Below are 14,374 nucleotides of genomic sequence, written 5' to 3'. Positions count from 1 at the left end.
TTAAACAAACGTTTTTTTTTTTTTTCCCTCCCTGTTTAAACACACCATGTACACTTTTCATTACATGGCACGTGTCATATGCTGACTTTTCTTTATGTACTCAAATTACATACACAACAACTCAGATAATTAATCAGGAATAGGTATAATGTATATATATGTGATAAGGTTTTCTCTAATTTATTTGTGTATATTACGTTGTCACTACCATGTACACCCGATTACATGGCACGTACATTTCCTGACCTTTCTGCATATACTCAAACGATATATCGTGTATACAGAACACGGTCCCAACATCTCACACTTTCAGGATTGAATCACACTTTTGGTTTAACCTCTCATACGTCAACTTTTTCTGCATATGGTCAATTTTCATATTTTAACTCATACTCCCTGCACTATGATTACTACAGTAGCACGGCCATATATATATTTTAAATTTGGTCACCATGTATACACATTATACGTAGCCACTACAAGCTAATCCTGCGTTACGGTTTTTCTCCATAACAAATCAGGCGGGGTACTTCCTTACTCTAATTGTTCCCCTTCAACACATACGGTTAATAAAATCAACCACAGCATATCTAGTCTACGTTAGTATCACAGGATCCATTTCTCATACTATCATATCTATTTCTACCCTTTTAGGTTTATCCAGGTTTTCTATACCTTACGCACCATATACGTATACATACTATCAGGTACGTAAGCCTGCTCACGTGTCACATACGTTCTCCCTAAATAGGACATAGAGTACTGGCAAGTTAGGGGTATAGGCCCAAATAGGTATCTCCCCTCTTGGCATACTGCCTATAGTTTAGAGGTCCGCGAGGCCAACACCCCGCCTCAAACGTTTCGGAGGCAAACACCCCTCAAGCCACACGTTAGTTAGCCGCCTCGCAAAGTTTAGAGAGGGCGTCACCTGTCACTCCCTTCCCCTGTTTTTCTTTTATTGTCATCGAGAGGCCTACGAATTCCTGCCACTACATGGGTGGCCTCAATATTCCCTCGCGCCAACGCATAGATAGAGCCTCTCATAGCCACTTGGCAAATAGCAGGGCCTCACCTGTCACCAAAGGACAAGATTAATTTTTTCGCCTCGCACGGCATAATTAGCCCGCCAGTACATCCCCTGGGTTTCAACACTAACGGTATATTTTCTCATCTAGTATGTCTCAAGAAGGGGTAGAGGATTTCTCCATCCCGAGCACTCCGGCTAGACCAAACTCCCCACCACCGGAAGAAGACATGGCTAGTCCTGCATCATTCAGGTCCTGGACAATCCCTCGCATAACTAGCGAACTCAGGAGGCGACACATTCCTTTCCCCGCTACTGCCAGGAAAGCGGAACTATACAAACTGTTGCACACCTCAACTGATAACTCTGATGCAGGGGAAGGGACTAGCCAGTCTAACCCGACAGATATACATGGCATGCTTACATCCCTCATGTCATCCATGGGCAAGGTAAACTCCAGGCTGGAGAAACTGGAATCGGTCACCACAGCCCTTACCTTGGCTGGGTCAGCCACTGTGACCCCTCCGCCACTGGTCGAGTTGCCACTAGTTTCTCCAGCCACCACCTCTGACGAGCAGGAGGTTAACCCTGCCCATATGATACCTGAGCACCTTAAGAAAGACATCCTGGAAGGTAAAGATGTCAACTTAGCTGCACTACTAATTGCCTCCCAGGATGTGGTGGAGCATAAAACTTATGCGTATGAGGATATTTCTGTGGTGGTCAAGTCCAGGGATGTACGCCTAAACAGGAAACTCACCATCCCGGAATTTGTGTTGGCTTTTGGCATCTACCGGGATGTCATATGTGCCGTTTACCCACACAGGCGTGAGGAATTTGACATGTATATGCCCAAGCTGGTGGACCTGGGCAATAAATATGGTGGATCGGCATTCTACGATTACCATAGATCTTTTTCTGCAAAAGTGTCAGGCGCCTTCTCACAGTACGGGACAAGGTCCAACTGGAGTAAGATAGACACAGTGATTTTCTGCAGACACTTTGCAGGGCTAAGGACACCGGCTTGTGCATACTGCTCCTCCATGTCTCATTCAGCAAATTTTTGTCCCACCACTGCTAACGAGCATACCCACATGCAAGGACCTAGCTCCGCTGGTCCTACGGAGAAAATAGCTAAAGACAAACTGGGTAGACCTATCAAGTTTCTGGGCAAATCCCAGATATGTAATAACTTTAATGTTGGTACATGTAATTACAGCGGTTGTCGTTTATTGCATATATGCTCAAAATGTTTCAGGGCACATGCAAAAATCATGTGTCCCAATAAAATGTATCCCAAACAGTACCTAACGTCTATCAACATATCCCTACTTGCGACATTTCTGTCACAGCATCCATCTACACATTTAGTAGATTTCATAATCTCTGGTCTATCAGAAGGATTCCACACAGGTATCATACATATGCCTTCAGGAATCCTGGAATGTCCAAATCTACAATCCGCCCAACACAACCCTACAGCTGTTGACACACTCATAGCTAAAGAAGTGTCAGAAGGTTTCTTATTCGGACCTTTTCAATCCCCTCCTTTCACTACATGGAGGACAAACCCTATCGGGGTTGTCACAGGAAAATCTTCCAACAAGCAGAGACTTATTATCGATTTGTCGGCACCACACACCTCTACCACTCCTAGCCTCAACTCCCTAATACCATCGGAGGAATTCTCCCTGCAATATTCCACTATAGACCACGCCATTACGGCTATCTTACAGGCAGGAGTCGGTGCATGGCTCAGTAAGACCGACATAACAAATGCATTCAAACTACTACCAATCCACCCCACACTGTGGCACCTACATGGCATCAAGTGGGAAGGGAACTACTACTTTTTCTCACGACTAACTTTTGGTTCTAAAAGTAGTCCAGCCATATTTGACACATTTGCCGAAATCCTATGCTGGTTACTACTCAATATATCCAGATGCCCTACAGTCATACATTATCTGGACGATTTCCTAATGGTCGAGGAGAATTCTTCCCCTCCCAGTAGCCTCAAAGAAACTGTCAGCCTATTCAACCAGTTGGGGGTCCCAGTCTCCCCTACCAAGACCGAAGGCCCAGATACCATCATCACTTTCCTGGGCATCATGCTAGACTCAGCCAACATGCAAGCTAGCCTACCACGCACCAAGGTAGAAAACATCCTGACAAACATCAACCTCTATATACAACTACGCACTTGCAACCGCAAAGAATTACAATCTTTACTGGGGTCACTCAATTTTGCCATGCGTATTATACCTCAAGGCCGTGCTTTCATATCACGTCTCCTCAGCATGTTCCCACGGTTTCTACATGATGCACACAGATTAACCCTAGATACCCAAGCCACGGCAGACCTTCTCATGTGGAGAAACTTTTTAAACTCCTGGAACGGAAAAAGCATGTTCCTCCCTCAATTGTCTGACACTTCTCCTACTGTTTGGACAGACGCGGCGTCTACCACAGGTTTTGCAGCGATTTTTGGGAACGAATGGCTTTGGGGTAGCTGGCCTTCAGAGGTGCAGGACCTGGAGTGTTTTTTCTCTACCTCAGCTCTTTTCGAGATATATCCCATCGTGGCGGCTGCCGTGGCATGGGGACATCTATGGACAGGTTCATCAGTCAGGTGTTACTCAGACAACCAAGCAACCTGTTCCATTATCAACAAAGGTCGCTCCAACTCCCTTACTATCATGAGATTTTTGAGGAAACTCACTTGGTTGGCAGCATGTCATAATTTTTTCTTGCATTGTGTTCATATTCCAGGTATTTGTAACGAGGCAGCTGATAATTTGTCTCGTTTTAAATTCCAGGCCTTTCATCAACTTCTCCCATCAGCCGCGCTCACAGCCACGGCCACTCCACTGTTCCATCAGCTAACAATGGACTAGACGTTATCATGCAACATTGCAGAACTTTGTCCCAACTAGCTCTATCTACAAATACCAGGAAAACCTACAACAGAGCTTTCAGTTTATTCAAAAGATTCCTTTTGGAACACAACATATTACAACCATTCATCATGACATCTTTTTTAGGTTTTGCCTCTTTTTGCCACATCAAACTCAAACTTTCTTACAACACAATCAAACTATATCTTACAGGCATCCAACATCACATGCTGACCTTACAACCCAACAACTCAAGTTTCATGTCATCATACCAAATCAAGAACATCCTTAGGGGTATACAAAGATCCGAACCCCCGCATACAGCACAGAGGCTTCCTATAGATTTTCATATCCTTAAGAAATTATCACAACTACTAGATCTAAAACCCTTCTCCTTCAACACAACTCTAGTCATCAAAACAGCTATTTACGTGGCTTTTTATGGGTTTCTGAGACCTAGAGAGTTTTCCGCCATCAATACAACACAATCCACTCACCTACTGCTTCATTCGCACTTAACCAAACACATGGACTATTATATCCTGACACTACCTCATTCCAAAAACAGTCAACACGCTCCACCCGTAGAGGTTAAATACTATCCGACTCACAACAGATGGTGCCCCGTCCAAATACTGGACTCTTATACAGAGAGTCTCAAGGCACCACCATCACAACCACTTTTTGTTCTACGAGGTTCAGTTCTCACTACTACCAACTTCATGACCCACGTTAGGTCATTACTAACACAGCTGGGACTCAAGCCAGCTAACTATTCAGGCCACTCCTTCCGCATAGGAGCGGCCTCCACAGCCTCCAGTGTTAACATACCGGTTCATGTTATCAAGACACTGGGGCGCTGGAAATCATCCGCTTACACACGATACATTCCTAACCCTGTACAAGAAGTAAGAAATGCTTTTCAGAACATGTCTTGTTAAAAGTATGTATATTGGTAGTTTGTATTAAATATTGAAATTTCTATTTTTGCCCTCTTTATTTTCAGGCCTACCTCATCGTCGGTTTCGGCACACCACAACCGACTTGCTACTTTTATACCATCCTACACTTATTAGGTCTTATTTCTCTTTGCCATCATGAGCCCTTCACTCAAGTAGTAAGGCCTTTTGGCCTGTGTTTGTGGGAGGGGCGTATGACACACCCCTTCCCTACTTAAGGGACACCCCTTACCTGGCTCCATACCTTCGAGGTCAGCGTTGCATCACCCTCCCACCCACACCTCTTTATCAACTCCTTTTTCTTACATTTCTTCTGGGTGGGCCCTCTTTATTTTCAGGCCTACCTCATCGTCGGTTTCGGCACACCACAACCGACTTGCTACTTTTATACCATCCTACACTTATTAGGTCTTATTTCTCTTTGCCATCATGAGCCCTTCACACAAATATATATATATATATATATATATATATATATATATATATATATATATAGATAGACCTATATTATATTTATATAATATAGGTCTATATGTCATACATATATATATATATATATGTCATACTAAGTGTGTTTTTATATTAATATATACATATGTTAATATAAAAATAAACGTATAATTAAATTATATATATATATATATATATATATATAGGTACTCTCCTTACCAGAATTCTATGCAGATACGCCTGGGTGCAGATCCAAATGCGTCTAATTTATATATACATAATCAACATCTAAATGCTATATACTATACAAACGGACGCTGTCCATTCAGATACTGAGCAAAGTATAAAAAAGAGGCTCTTATGCTCAAAAAATAAAGTTTATATCAGTTGATATACTAGCACTATATTCTTAATGTTAATGCAAAATATGGAAGTCCATCCTCAACATATCCAAACCTACATAATAACCAAAATTAAAGTATGTTCCAAAAAACATCCTGTGTACCAACTTCGTGAGTAACCTATTTGAGAGGTGCTAAGTGCTAAATGCTGATATACTAGGACACCTTTTAAACATTACGGGAATATAAAATATGACACTACCAAATGAACTAGAGCAGTGATGGCGAACCTTTTTGAGCCCGAGTGCCCAAACCGCAATACATGCCAACTTTTTTTTCCTTAAAGTGCCAACACGGCAATTGCGTGTGTGTGTGTGGGGGGGTGCGTGTGTGTGTGTGGGGGGGTGCGTGTGTGTGTGTGGGGGGGTGCGTGTGTGTGTGTGGGGGGGGGTGCGTGTGTGTGGGGGGGTGCGTGTGTGGGGGGGGTGCGTATGAGGGGTGCTGTGTGTGTGTGTATGAGGGGTGCTGTGTGTGTGTGTATGAGGGGTGCTGTGTGTGTGTGTGTATGAGGGGTGCTGTGTGTGTGTGGGGGGGTGCTGTGTGTGTGGGGGGGTGCTGTGTGTGTGTGGGGGGGGTGCTGTGTGTGTTTGTGGAGGGGGGGTGCTGTGTGTGTGTGGAGGGGGGGTGCTGTGTGTGTGTGTGGGGGGGTGCTGTGTGTGTGTGGGGGGGGGGTGCTGTGTGTGTGGGGGGGTGCTGTGTGTGGGGGGGTGCTGTGTGTGTGGGGGGGGTGCTGTGTGTGTGTGTGTTTGGGGGGGTACTGTGTGTGTGAGGGGGGTGCTGTGTGTGTGTGAGGGGGGTGCTGTGTGTGTGTGAGGGGGTGCTGTGTGTGTGTGTATGTGTTTGGGGGGTGCTGGGTGTGTGTGTGTGTGTGTGTGTGTGTGGGGGGGGGGGGTGCTGTGTGTGTGTGAGACGGGTGCTGGGGGGGGTAGGGGTACTGCTAGGGGGGTAGGGGTACTGTGTGGGGGGTAGGGATACTGCTGGCGGGGTATGGGTACTGCTGTGGGGGGTAGGGATACTGTGTGTGGGGGGTAGGGGTGCTGTGGGGGGTAGGGGTACTGTGTGTGGGGGGAAGGGGTGCTGTGTGTGTGGGGGGGTAGGGGAACTGCTGGGGGTGGTAGGGGTACTGCTGATGGTGGTAGGGGTACTGCTGGGGGTGGTAGGCGTACTGCTGAGGGGGGTAGGGGTACTGCTGGGGGTGGTAGGGGTACTGCTGGGGGTGGTAGGGGTACTGCTGGGGGGGTAGGGGTACTGCTGGGGGTGGTAGGGGTACTGCTGGGGGTGGTAGGGGTACTGCTGGGGGTGGTAGGGGTACTGCTGGGGGTGGTAGGGGTACTGCGGGGGTAGGGGTACTGCTGGGGGGTAGGGGTACTGCTGGGGGGTAGGGGTACTGTGTGGGGGTAGGGATACTGCTGGCGGGGTATGGGTACTGCTGTGGGGGGTAGGGATACTGTGTGTGGGGGGGTAGGGGTACTGCTGGGGGTGTTGGGGTACTGTGTGGGGGTAGGGATACTGCTGGCGGGGTATGGGTACTGCTGTGGGGGGTAGGGATACTGTGTGTGGGGGGGTAGGGGTGCTGTGTGGGGGTAGGGGTACTGTGTGTGGGGGGAAGGGGTGCTGTGTGTGGGGGGTAGGGGTACTGCTGGGGGTGGTAGGGGTACTGCTGATGGTGGTAGGGGTACTGCTGGGGGTGGTAGGGGTACTGCTGAGGGGGGGTAGGGGTACTGCTGAGGGGGGGTAGGGGTACTGCTGGGGGTGGTAGGGGTACTGCTGGGGGTGGTAGGGGTACTGCTGGGGGTGGTAGGGGTACTGCTGGGGGGGTAGGGGTACTGCTGGGGGTGGTAGGGGTACTGCTGGGGGTGGTAGGGGTACTGCGGGGGTAGGGGTACTGCTGGGGTGGTAGGGGTACTTCTGGGGGGTAGGGGTACATCTGGGGGGGTAGGGGTACTGCTGGGGGTGGTAGGGGTACTGTTGTGGGGGAGTAGGAGTACTGCTGGGGTGGTAGGGGTACTTCTGGGGGGGTAGGGTGCTGCAGGGGGGGTAGGGTGCTGCTGGGGGGGTAGGGTGCTGCTGGGGGGGTGGGGTGATGCTGTGGGGGGTAGGGTGCTGCTGGGGGGGTGGGTGGTGCTGTGGGGGGTAGGGTGCTGCTGGAGGGGTAGGGTGCTGCTGGGGGGGGGTGGGTGGTGCTGGGGGGGTTGGGGTGGTGCTGGGGGGGTTGGGGTGGTGCTGGGGAGATAGGGGTGGTGCTGGGGGGTAAGGGTACTTCTGGGGGGTAGGGGTGCTGTGGGGGGGGTAGGGTGCTGCTGGCGGGGTATGGGTACTGCTGTGGGGGGTAGGGATACTGTGTGTGGGGGGGTAGGGGTGCTGTGGGGGGTAGGGGTACTGTGTGTGGGGGGAAGGGGTGCTGTGTGTGTGGGGGGTAGGGGTACTGCTGGGGGTGGTAGGGGTACTGCTGATGGTGGTAGGGGTACTGCTGGGGGTGGTAGGCGTACTGCTGAGGGGGGTAGGGGTACTGCTGGGGGTGGTAGGGGTACTGCTGGGGGTGGTAGGGGTACTGCTGGGGGTGGTAGGGGTACTGCTGGGGGTGGTAGGGGTACTGCGGGGGTAGGGGTACTGCTGGGGGGGGGTAGGGGTACTGCTGGGGGGTAGGGGTGCTGGGGGGGGTAGGGTTACTGTGTGGGGGTAGGGATACTGCTGGCGGGGTATGGGTACTGCTGTGGGGGGTAGGGATACTGTGTGTGGGGGGGTAGGGGTACTGCTGGGGGGGTAGGGGTACTGTGTGGGGGTAGGGATACTGCTGGCGGGGTATGGGTACTGCTGTGGGGGGTAGGGATACTGTGTGTGGGGGGGTAGGGGTGCTGTGGGGGGTAGGGGTACTGTGTGTGGGGGGAAGGGGTACTGTGTGTGGGGGGGTAGGGGTACTGCTGGGGGTGGTAGGGGTACTGATGATGGTGGTAGGGGTACTGCTGGGGGTGGTAGGGGTACTGCTGAGGGGGGGTAGGGGTACTGCTGAGGGGGGGTAGGGGTACTGCTGGGGGTGGTAGGGGTACTGCTGGGGGTGGTAGGGGTACTGCTGGGGGTAGGGGTACTGCTGGGGGTGGTAGGGGTACTGCTGGGGGTGGTAGGGGTACTGCGGGGGTAGGGGTACTGCTGGGGTGGTAGGGGTACTGCTGGGGTGGTAGGGGTACTTCTGGGGGGTAGGGGTACTGCTGGGGGGTAGGGGTACTGCTGGGGGTGGTAGGGGTACTGTTGTGGGGGAGTAGGAGTACTGCTGGGGTGGTAGGGGTACTTCTGGGTGGGTAGGGTGCTGCTGGGGGGGTAGGGTGCTGCTGGGGGGGTGGGGTGATGCTGTGGGGGGTAGGGTGCTGCTGGGGGGGTGGGGTGGTGCTGTGGGGGGTAGGGTGCTGCTGGGGGGGTAGGGTGCTGCTGGGGGGTAGGGTGCTGCTGGGGGGGTGGGTGGTGCTGGGGGGGTTGGGGTGGTGCTGGGGAGATAGGGGTGGTGCTGGGGGGGTAAGGGTACTTCTGGGGGGGTAGGGGTGCTGTGGGGGGTAGGGTGCTGCTGGGGGGGTGGGGTGGTGCTGTGGGGGGTAGGGTGCTGCTGGGGGGTGGGGTGGTGCTGTGGGGGGTAGGTGCTGCTGGGGGGGTAGGGTGCTGCTGGGGGGGTAGGGTGCTGCTGGGGGGGGTGGTGCTGGGGGGGTTGGGGTGGTGCTGGGGAGATAGGGGTGGTGCTGGGGGGGTAAGGGTACTTCTGGGGGGGTAGGGGTGCTGTGGGGGGGTGGGGTGGTGCTGTGGGGGTAGGGGTGGTGCTGGGGGTAGTGGTGGTGCTGGGGAGATAGGGGTGGTGCTGGGGGGGTAAGGGTACTTCTGGGGGGGGGGTAGGGGTGCTGTGTGTCAGTATCCCCCCCCCTCCCTCCTTCTTACCTTTAATGAAGTGGGGGGGGGGGCAGCCATCCCTTGTGGTCCGGTGGTGGTACCGTCATCCCTGGTGGTCCGGTGGTGGTACCGTCATCCCTGGTGGTCCGGTGGTGGCCGGCAGTGCTTCCGTGTCAGGAGGCAGGGGGAGGGATCTGTGATGCTGATCCCCTGTCCTCCCGCGCGATGCTGTGTGGAGCGTTGCCATTGTAACGCTCGGCAACGCTCCATACAGCATCGCGCGGGAGGACAGGGGATCAGCATCACAGATCCCTCCCCTGCCTGCCGACACGGAAGCAGAGTAGGCGCCTGCCGTTTCGGGCAGGCAGGTGCCTACTCTGCAGTGATGGCGGACCTGTGGCCGCGTGCCCACAGAGAGGGCACGGCGTGCCACCTGTGGCACGCGTGCCATAGGTTCGCCATCACTGAACTAGAGCATCTCATAAACACTAGAAACCCATCTACCCTACAAGATCCTATCAGTTAGAGATACAGACTAAGAGTTTTTTCACTAATAGTGGATCAGCGTATATAACCTTCTTAATAGGATTTTTTGTGCCAACATCACTGGATATTAATATCTAGACCTATCCAGGTTACCCAAATAAACACCTGGAAATATTTCAGCGCGGATATTTACATACGGTTCAAAAAAATAATTCATCACAGAAACATAGAGTATATCACACTTTCATTTAAGCCTTTAGGAACCACTGTATCCAGATAATAGATCCAGTAAGCTTCTTTTTGTAAAATAATTTTAGATCTGTCACCACCACGGGGTAAAGGTGGGTGGGACATGATCTATAGCAAAAAACCTGAGCAATGATTGGTAAGCTTATTACTTATTTGTTATATATATATATATATATATATATATATATATATATATATATATATATATATAATATATATATATTTTTAATTATATATATGAAATCTTATTCTAACTGTATTTTGAAATATATATATATATATATATATATATATCGTGCGGTTTATTCAAGCATCAAGTAATACAATACAATATACACTTAGAATGAAATTATATATTACATATACATTAATATTTGTGTTCAGCATGATCTCCCAAGAATAAACAACCCAAGGCATTGCAAATGGGGTATGTTCAGTCGCTTTTAGTAGCCACCTAGTCAAAAACACTGGCCAAAGTTAGCATTCATAATTGTTTTTTGCATTTTTCACACACAAACAAATATAAATGCTAACTTTGGCCAGTGTTTGTGACTAAGTGGCTACTAAAAAAGACTGGGCATACCCCATATTGAATACCCTGGGTTGTCTACTTAAAAAAAATATGTACATGTGAGGTGTGATTCAGAGATTTGACATATAACAGTGTTACAATGTCACTATTGATATATTTTAAAAATATATATTTTGAAACTGCAATTTCCTATTTGTACTTATAACTCTATAACTTGCAACAAAAAAAATAGGTAAACAATGGGTGTTTTTAAACTCAGGACAACATTTTTCATCTATTTAGAAATTCTTTCATTAGCTTTTGTAGATCAATAAAAGATTTTTCTAGTAAAAGTCAAAAAACATTTATTTTTTCACCATATTTTATTATTTTTTTTAAAAGTAAATTATATTACATGATACAAATAATGGGATGTAAAGTAAGCCCTTTTTTGTCCTGAAAAAAACCCAATATATAAAACTTATGGGAACAGTAAATGAGAGAGAGGAGAATTACAGCTAAACACAAACACCACAAAAGTGTTAAAACAGCTCTGGTCCTTAACGTACAACATGGCAAAAACAGCCCGGTCCTGAAGGGGCTAAGAGCCAAATCAGTTGTTTTAATTGTGTTAATTGTGTTAATAGGGAATTGCTCAGCCCTTGTATTTTTCAGTCACCCTTGTTGTAAACGTGAAGAACCCCTCCTACTTATAAACACATAATTACTCGACTTTGCCACAGTTATATATCTCTGTACAACAGCCCTGTGCTGAGAAGACAAGGTCTCACACTCAATGATATAGAATGATAATTAGCTAAGACATGCTTAGGTATACTAAAGCAATTGATTGAACATTGTATGCGCTTATTCTAGGCTTGACACCTTCCAAGAACTGAATGTGAACGTACGATTGTCAATGATGTTTGTACAACATGTTTCATTGTTATATAGAAGCCTATGTCCATGTTCCATGGTCGAAGGCGGATATACTAAAGTACTGAAAAAATTGGAAAAAAATAACAAAAATAAAGATTGTAAAAAATAAATAACATATTTTACCTAGTTACAAAGCTTTGCATAAATTTGTTTTCTCTAAGGAACAAAACTGTACAGGATAATAGTATATTCCATGCACTAATAGTAAAATTTGTATCATTTGTGGGACTGGCAGTGAGTTGTTGAGAAAGAGCCAAATAAATCTGAAATATGTTCAACTACTGTTTGCCCCACCATCTGCGTATATGCGTGTAAGTTTTTGATTCTTGTTAGAATAAGTGTTTTTTTGTTTGTTTGTTTGTTTGTTTGTTTTTTTAATTACACAATATTTGTAATTGGATTTTTATGGTATGGCCCAGAAAGGCCAAAGTGCTACTAAAATTCACTATTAGATGGATATCGACCAGATATTTAAAAAAACACACTCATGTCTCCGTAAAATGTAGACGTTGAAATGAGGATGGCTACCACGCTATGCCAATCATTACTGCAGTCTTCAAAGCAATTAAAAGGACACTCCAGGCACCCAGACCACTTCTGCCCATTGGAGTGGTCTGGGTGCCAACTCCCACTACCCTTAACCCTGCAAGTTTAATTATTGCAGTTTTTTATAAACTGCAATAATTACCTTGCAGGGTCAACTCCACCTCTAGTGGCTGTCTACTAGACAGCTACTAGAGGGCACTTCCTGCTCTATAGCAAAGAAAACCTGTGCTATAGGATCGCTGGACGTCCTCACGCTGTGTGAGGACCTCCAGCGTCGCTCAATTCCACATAGGAAAGCATTAAAAAGCATTTTCAATGCTTTCCTATGGGGAGCTCTAATGCGCATGCGCATCGGCCGACGTAAAGACTGGGAGGAGCGGCGGCGAGCAGAAACCACCGCCGAGGGACATCGGCGGGATCTCAGGTAAGTAACCTGAAGGGGTTTTCACCCCTTCATCAACCGGGGATTGGGAGGTGGGAGGGAGAGGGGACCTGCAGTGCCAGGAAAACAGATTGTTTTCCTGGCACTCGAGTTTCCCTTTAAGAAAGAAAAAAATACCTCCTATATATGTATGAATGTCCTTGACATTTGGTGTATGTGATGCATTGATTACCTTTCCTCTATTTTTCCCCATTTTTGAAATAAAATACATTCACTTTAATTGAAAATGTTCTATGCAATGGGGAAGCAAGATTCCTTCATCCAGAAAATTTATTTTATTCCATACATATTTAGAAGGACACAAATACTTCATTTCATATTCTTTGTTCCTCAACATAGTAACAACCCTTGGATGTTGGGCTAAGGTAACATCCCAAAGGTGGGCAGAGAAGATTTTTTTAAATATGTATGTCATATGGTTATTATGTGGATTGTCTGTATGGATCCATAATATGGCTTGAATTGTTATATAGGTCCACATACACTTTTCTATCAAGGATCTTAATGCTTGAAAAAAATAGGTCCATGCATTTGACCAAAAGGTAATGTGGGTACCACAGTTTATCTAATTTTAGATATACAGTTGCAAGAAAAAGTATGTGAACCCTTTGGAATGATATGGATTTCTGCACAAATTGGTCATAAAATGTAATCTGATCATCATCTAAGTCACAACAATAGGCAATCACAGTCTGCTTGAACTAATAACACACAAAGAATGAAATGTTGCCATGTTTTTATTGAACACACCATGTAAACATTCACAGTGCAGCCACTGTGCATTGGAGGAGCCTGGTTGCCCGCCTGCTGCCTTTAGACTATTGCCCCATGTTGAAACGCTGGGTCATTCGGTACTTGCCCTATTTGAATATTGATACCCCCGATAGCTATGCCATGGGGCCCATTCGTATAATGAAAGACTATGTGAAAGACTTTGGCTCCATGGCAATTGAACTGTATGTATGAGATCTTAGCGCTATTCAGTAATAATGTGCGCTCAGATTTAAGCTATCTGGCGATATGTTGAATGTACCTGTTTTATGCAATAGCTGCACAGTTATATATTTTTATGTATTTTATTGTCTTTTGCTACCATGTGTCCAATGGAGTTTTGCCTCTGTCCTTGGAGATAATTAGATTACTTCCCAATTATCTCCAGGGTAGAAGACTCTGTGGAACTGGTTTTGGGCAGAAAAGCCATGCTTTCTTTGGTCACAAATGACTTTGATCTATCTTTTGAACCAATGTACCAATTTGGATGATTTTGACATATGTTTGTATTTGGAGTATGCGGATTCTGAAAATGTATGTGAATGTGATGTATTCTTTTAAAGTTATGAATAATGTGGAAAAACTGTATTCCTCTGCCTGTGATAATTACATTAACCCATTGTGTAAGGTAATTGTATCACAGGCAGAAGGGAGGATTTTGTGTGGGAGTGTCTGAGTGTATTGTATGTGATTATTGGTTGTTTTCCAAAACCCTGTGGGTGGTACTAATGTGTAAGAATGTGTATATAAGAACAATAAACCCACAGTTCTGTCTGTTCCTGTTTTGACCCTCAACACGGAGCCTTGTCTCATTCTTGGGGGGATTTAT

The sequence above is a fragment of the Pelobates fuscus genome, chromosome 3, assembly GCF_036172605.1.
Source record: "Pelobates fuscus isolate aPelFus1 chromosome 3, aPelFus1.pri, whole genome shotgun sequence".
NCBI lineage: Eukaryota > Metazoa > Chordata > Amphibia > Anura > Pelobatidae > Pelobates > Pelobates fuscus.
The sequence above is the reverse complement of the archived record's forward strand: the minus strand, read 5'-3'. Positions refer to the sequence as shown.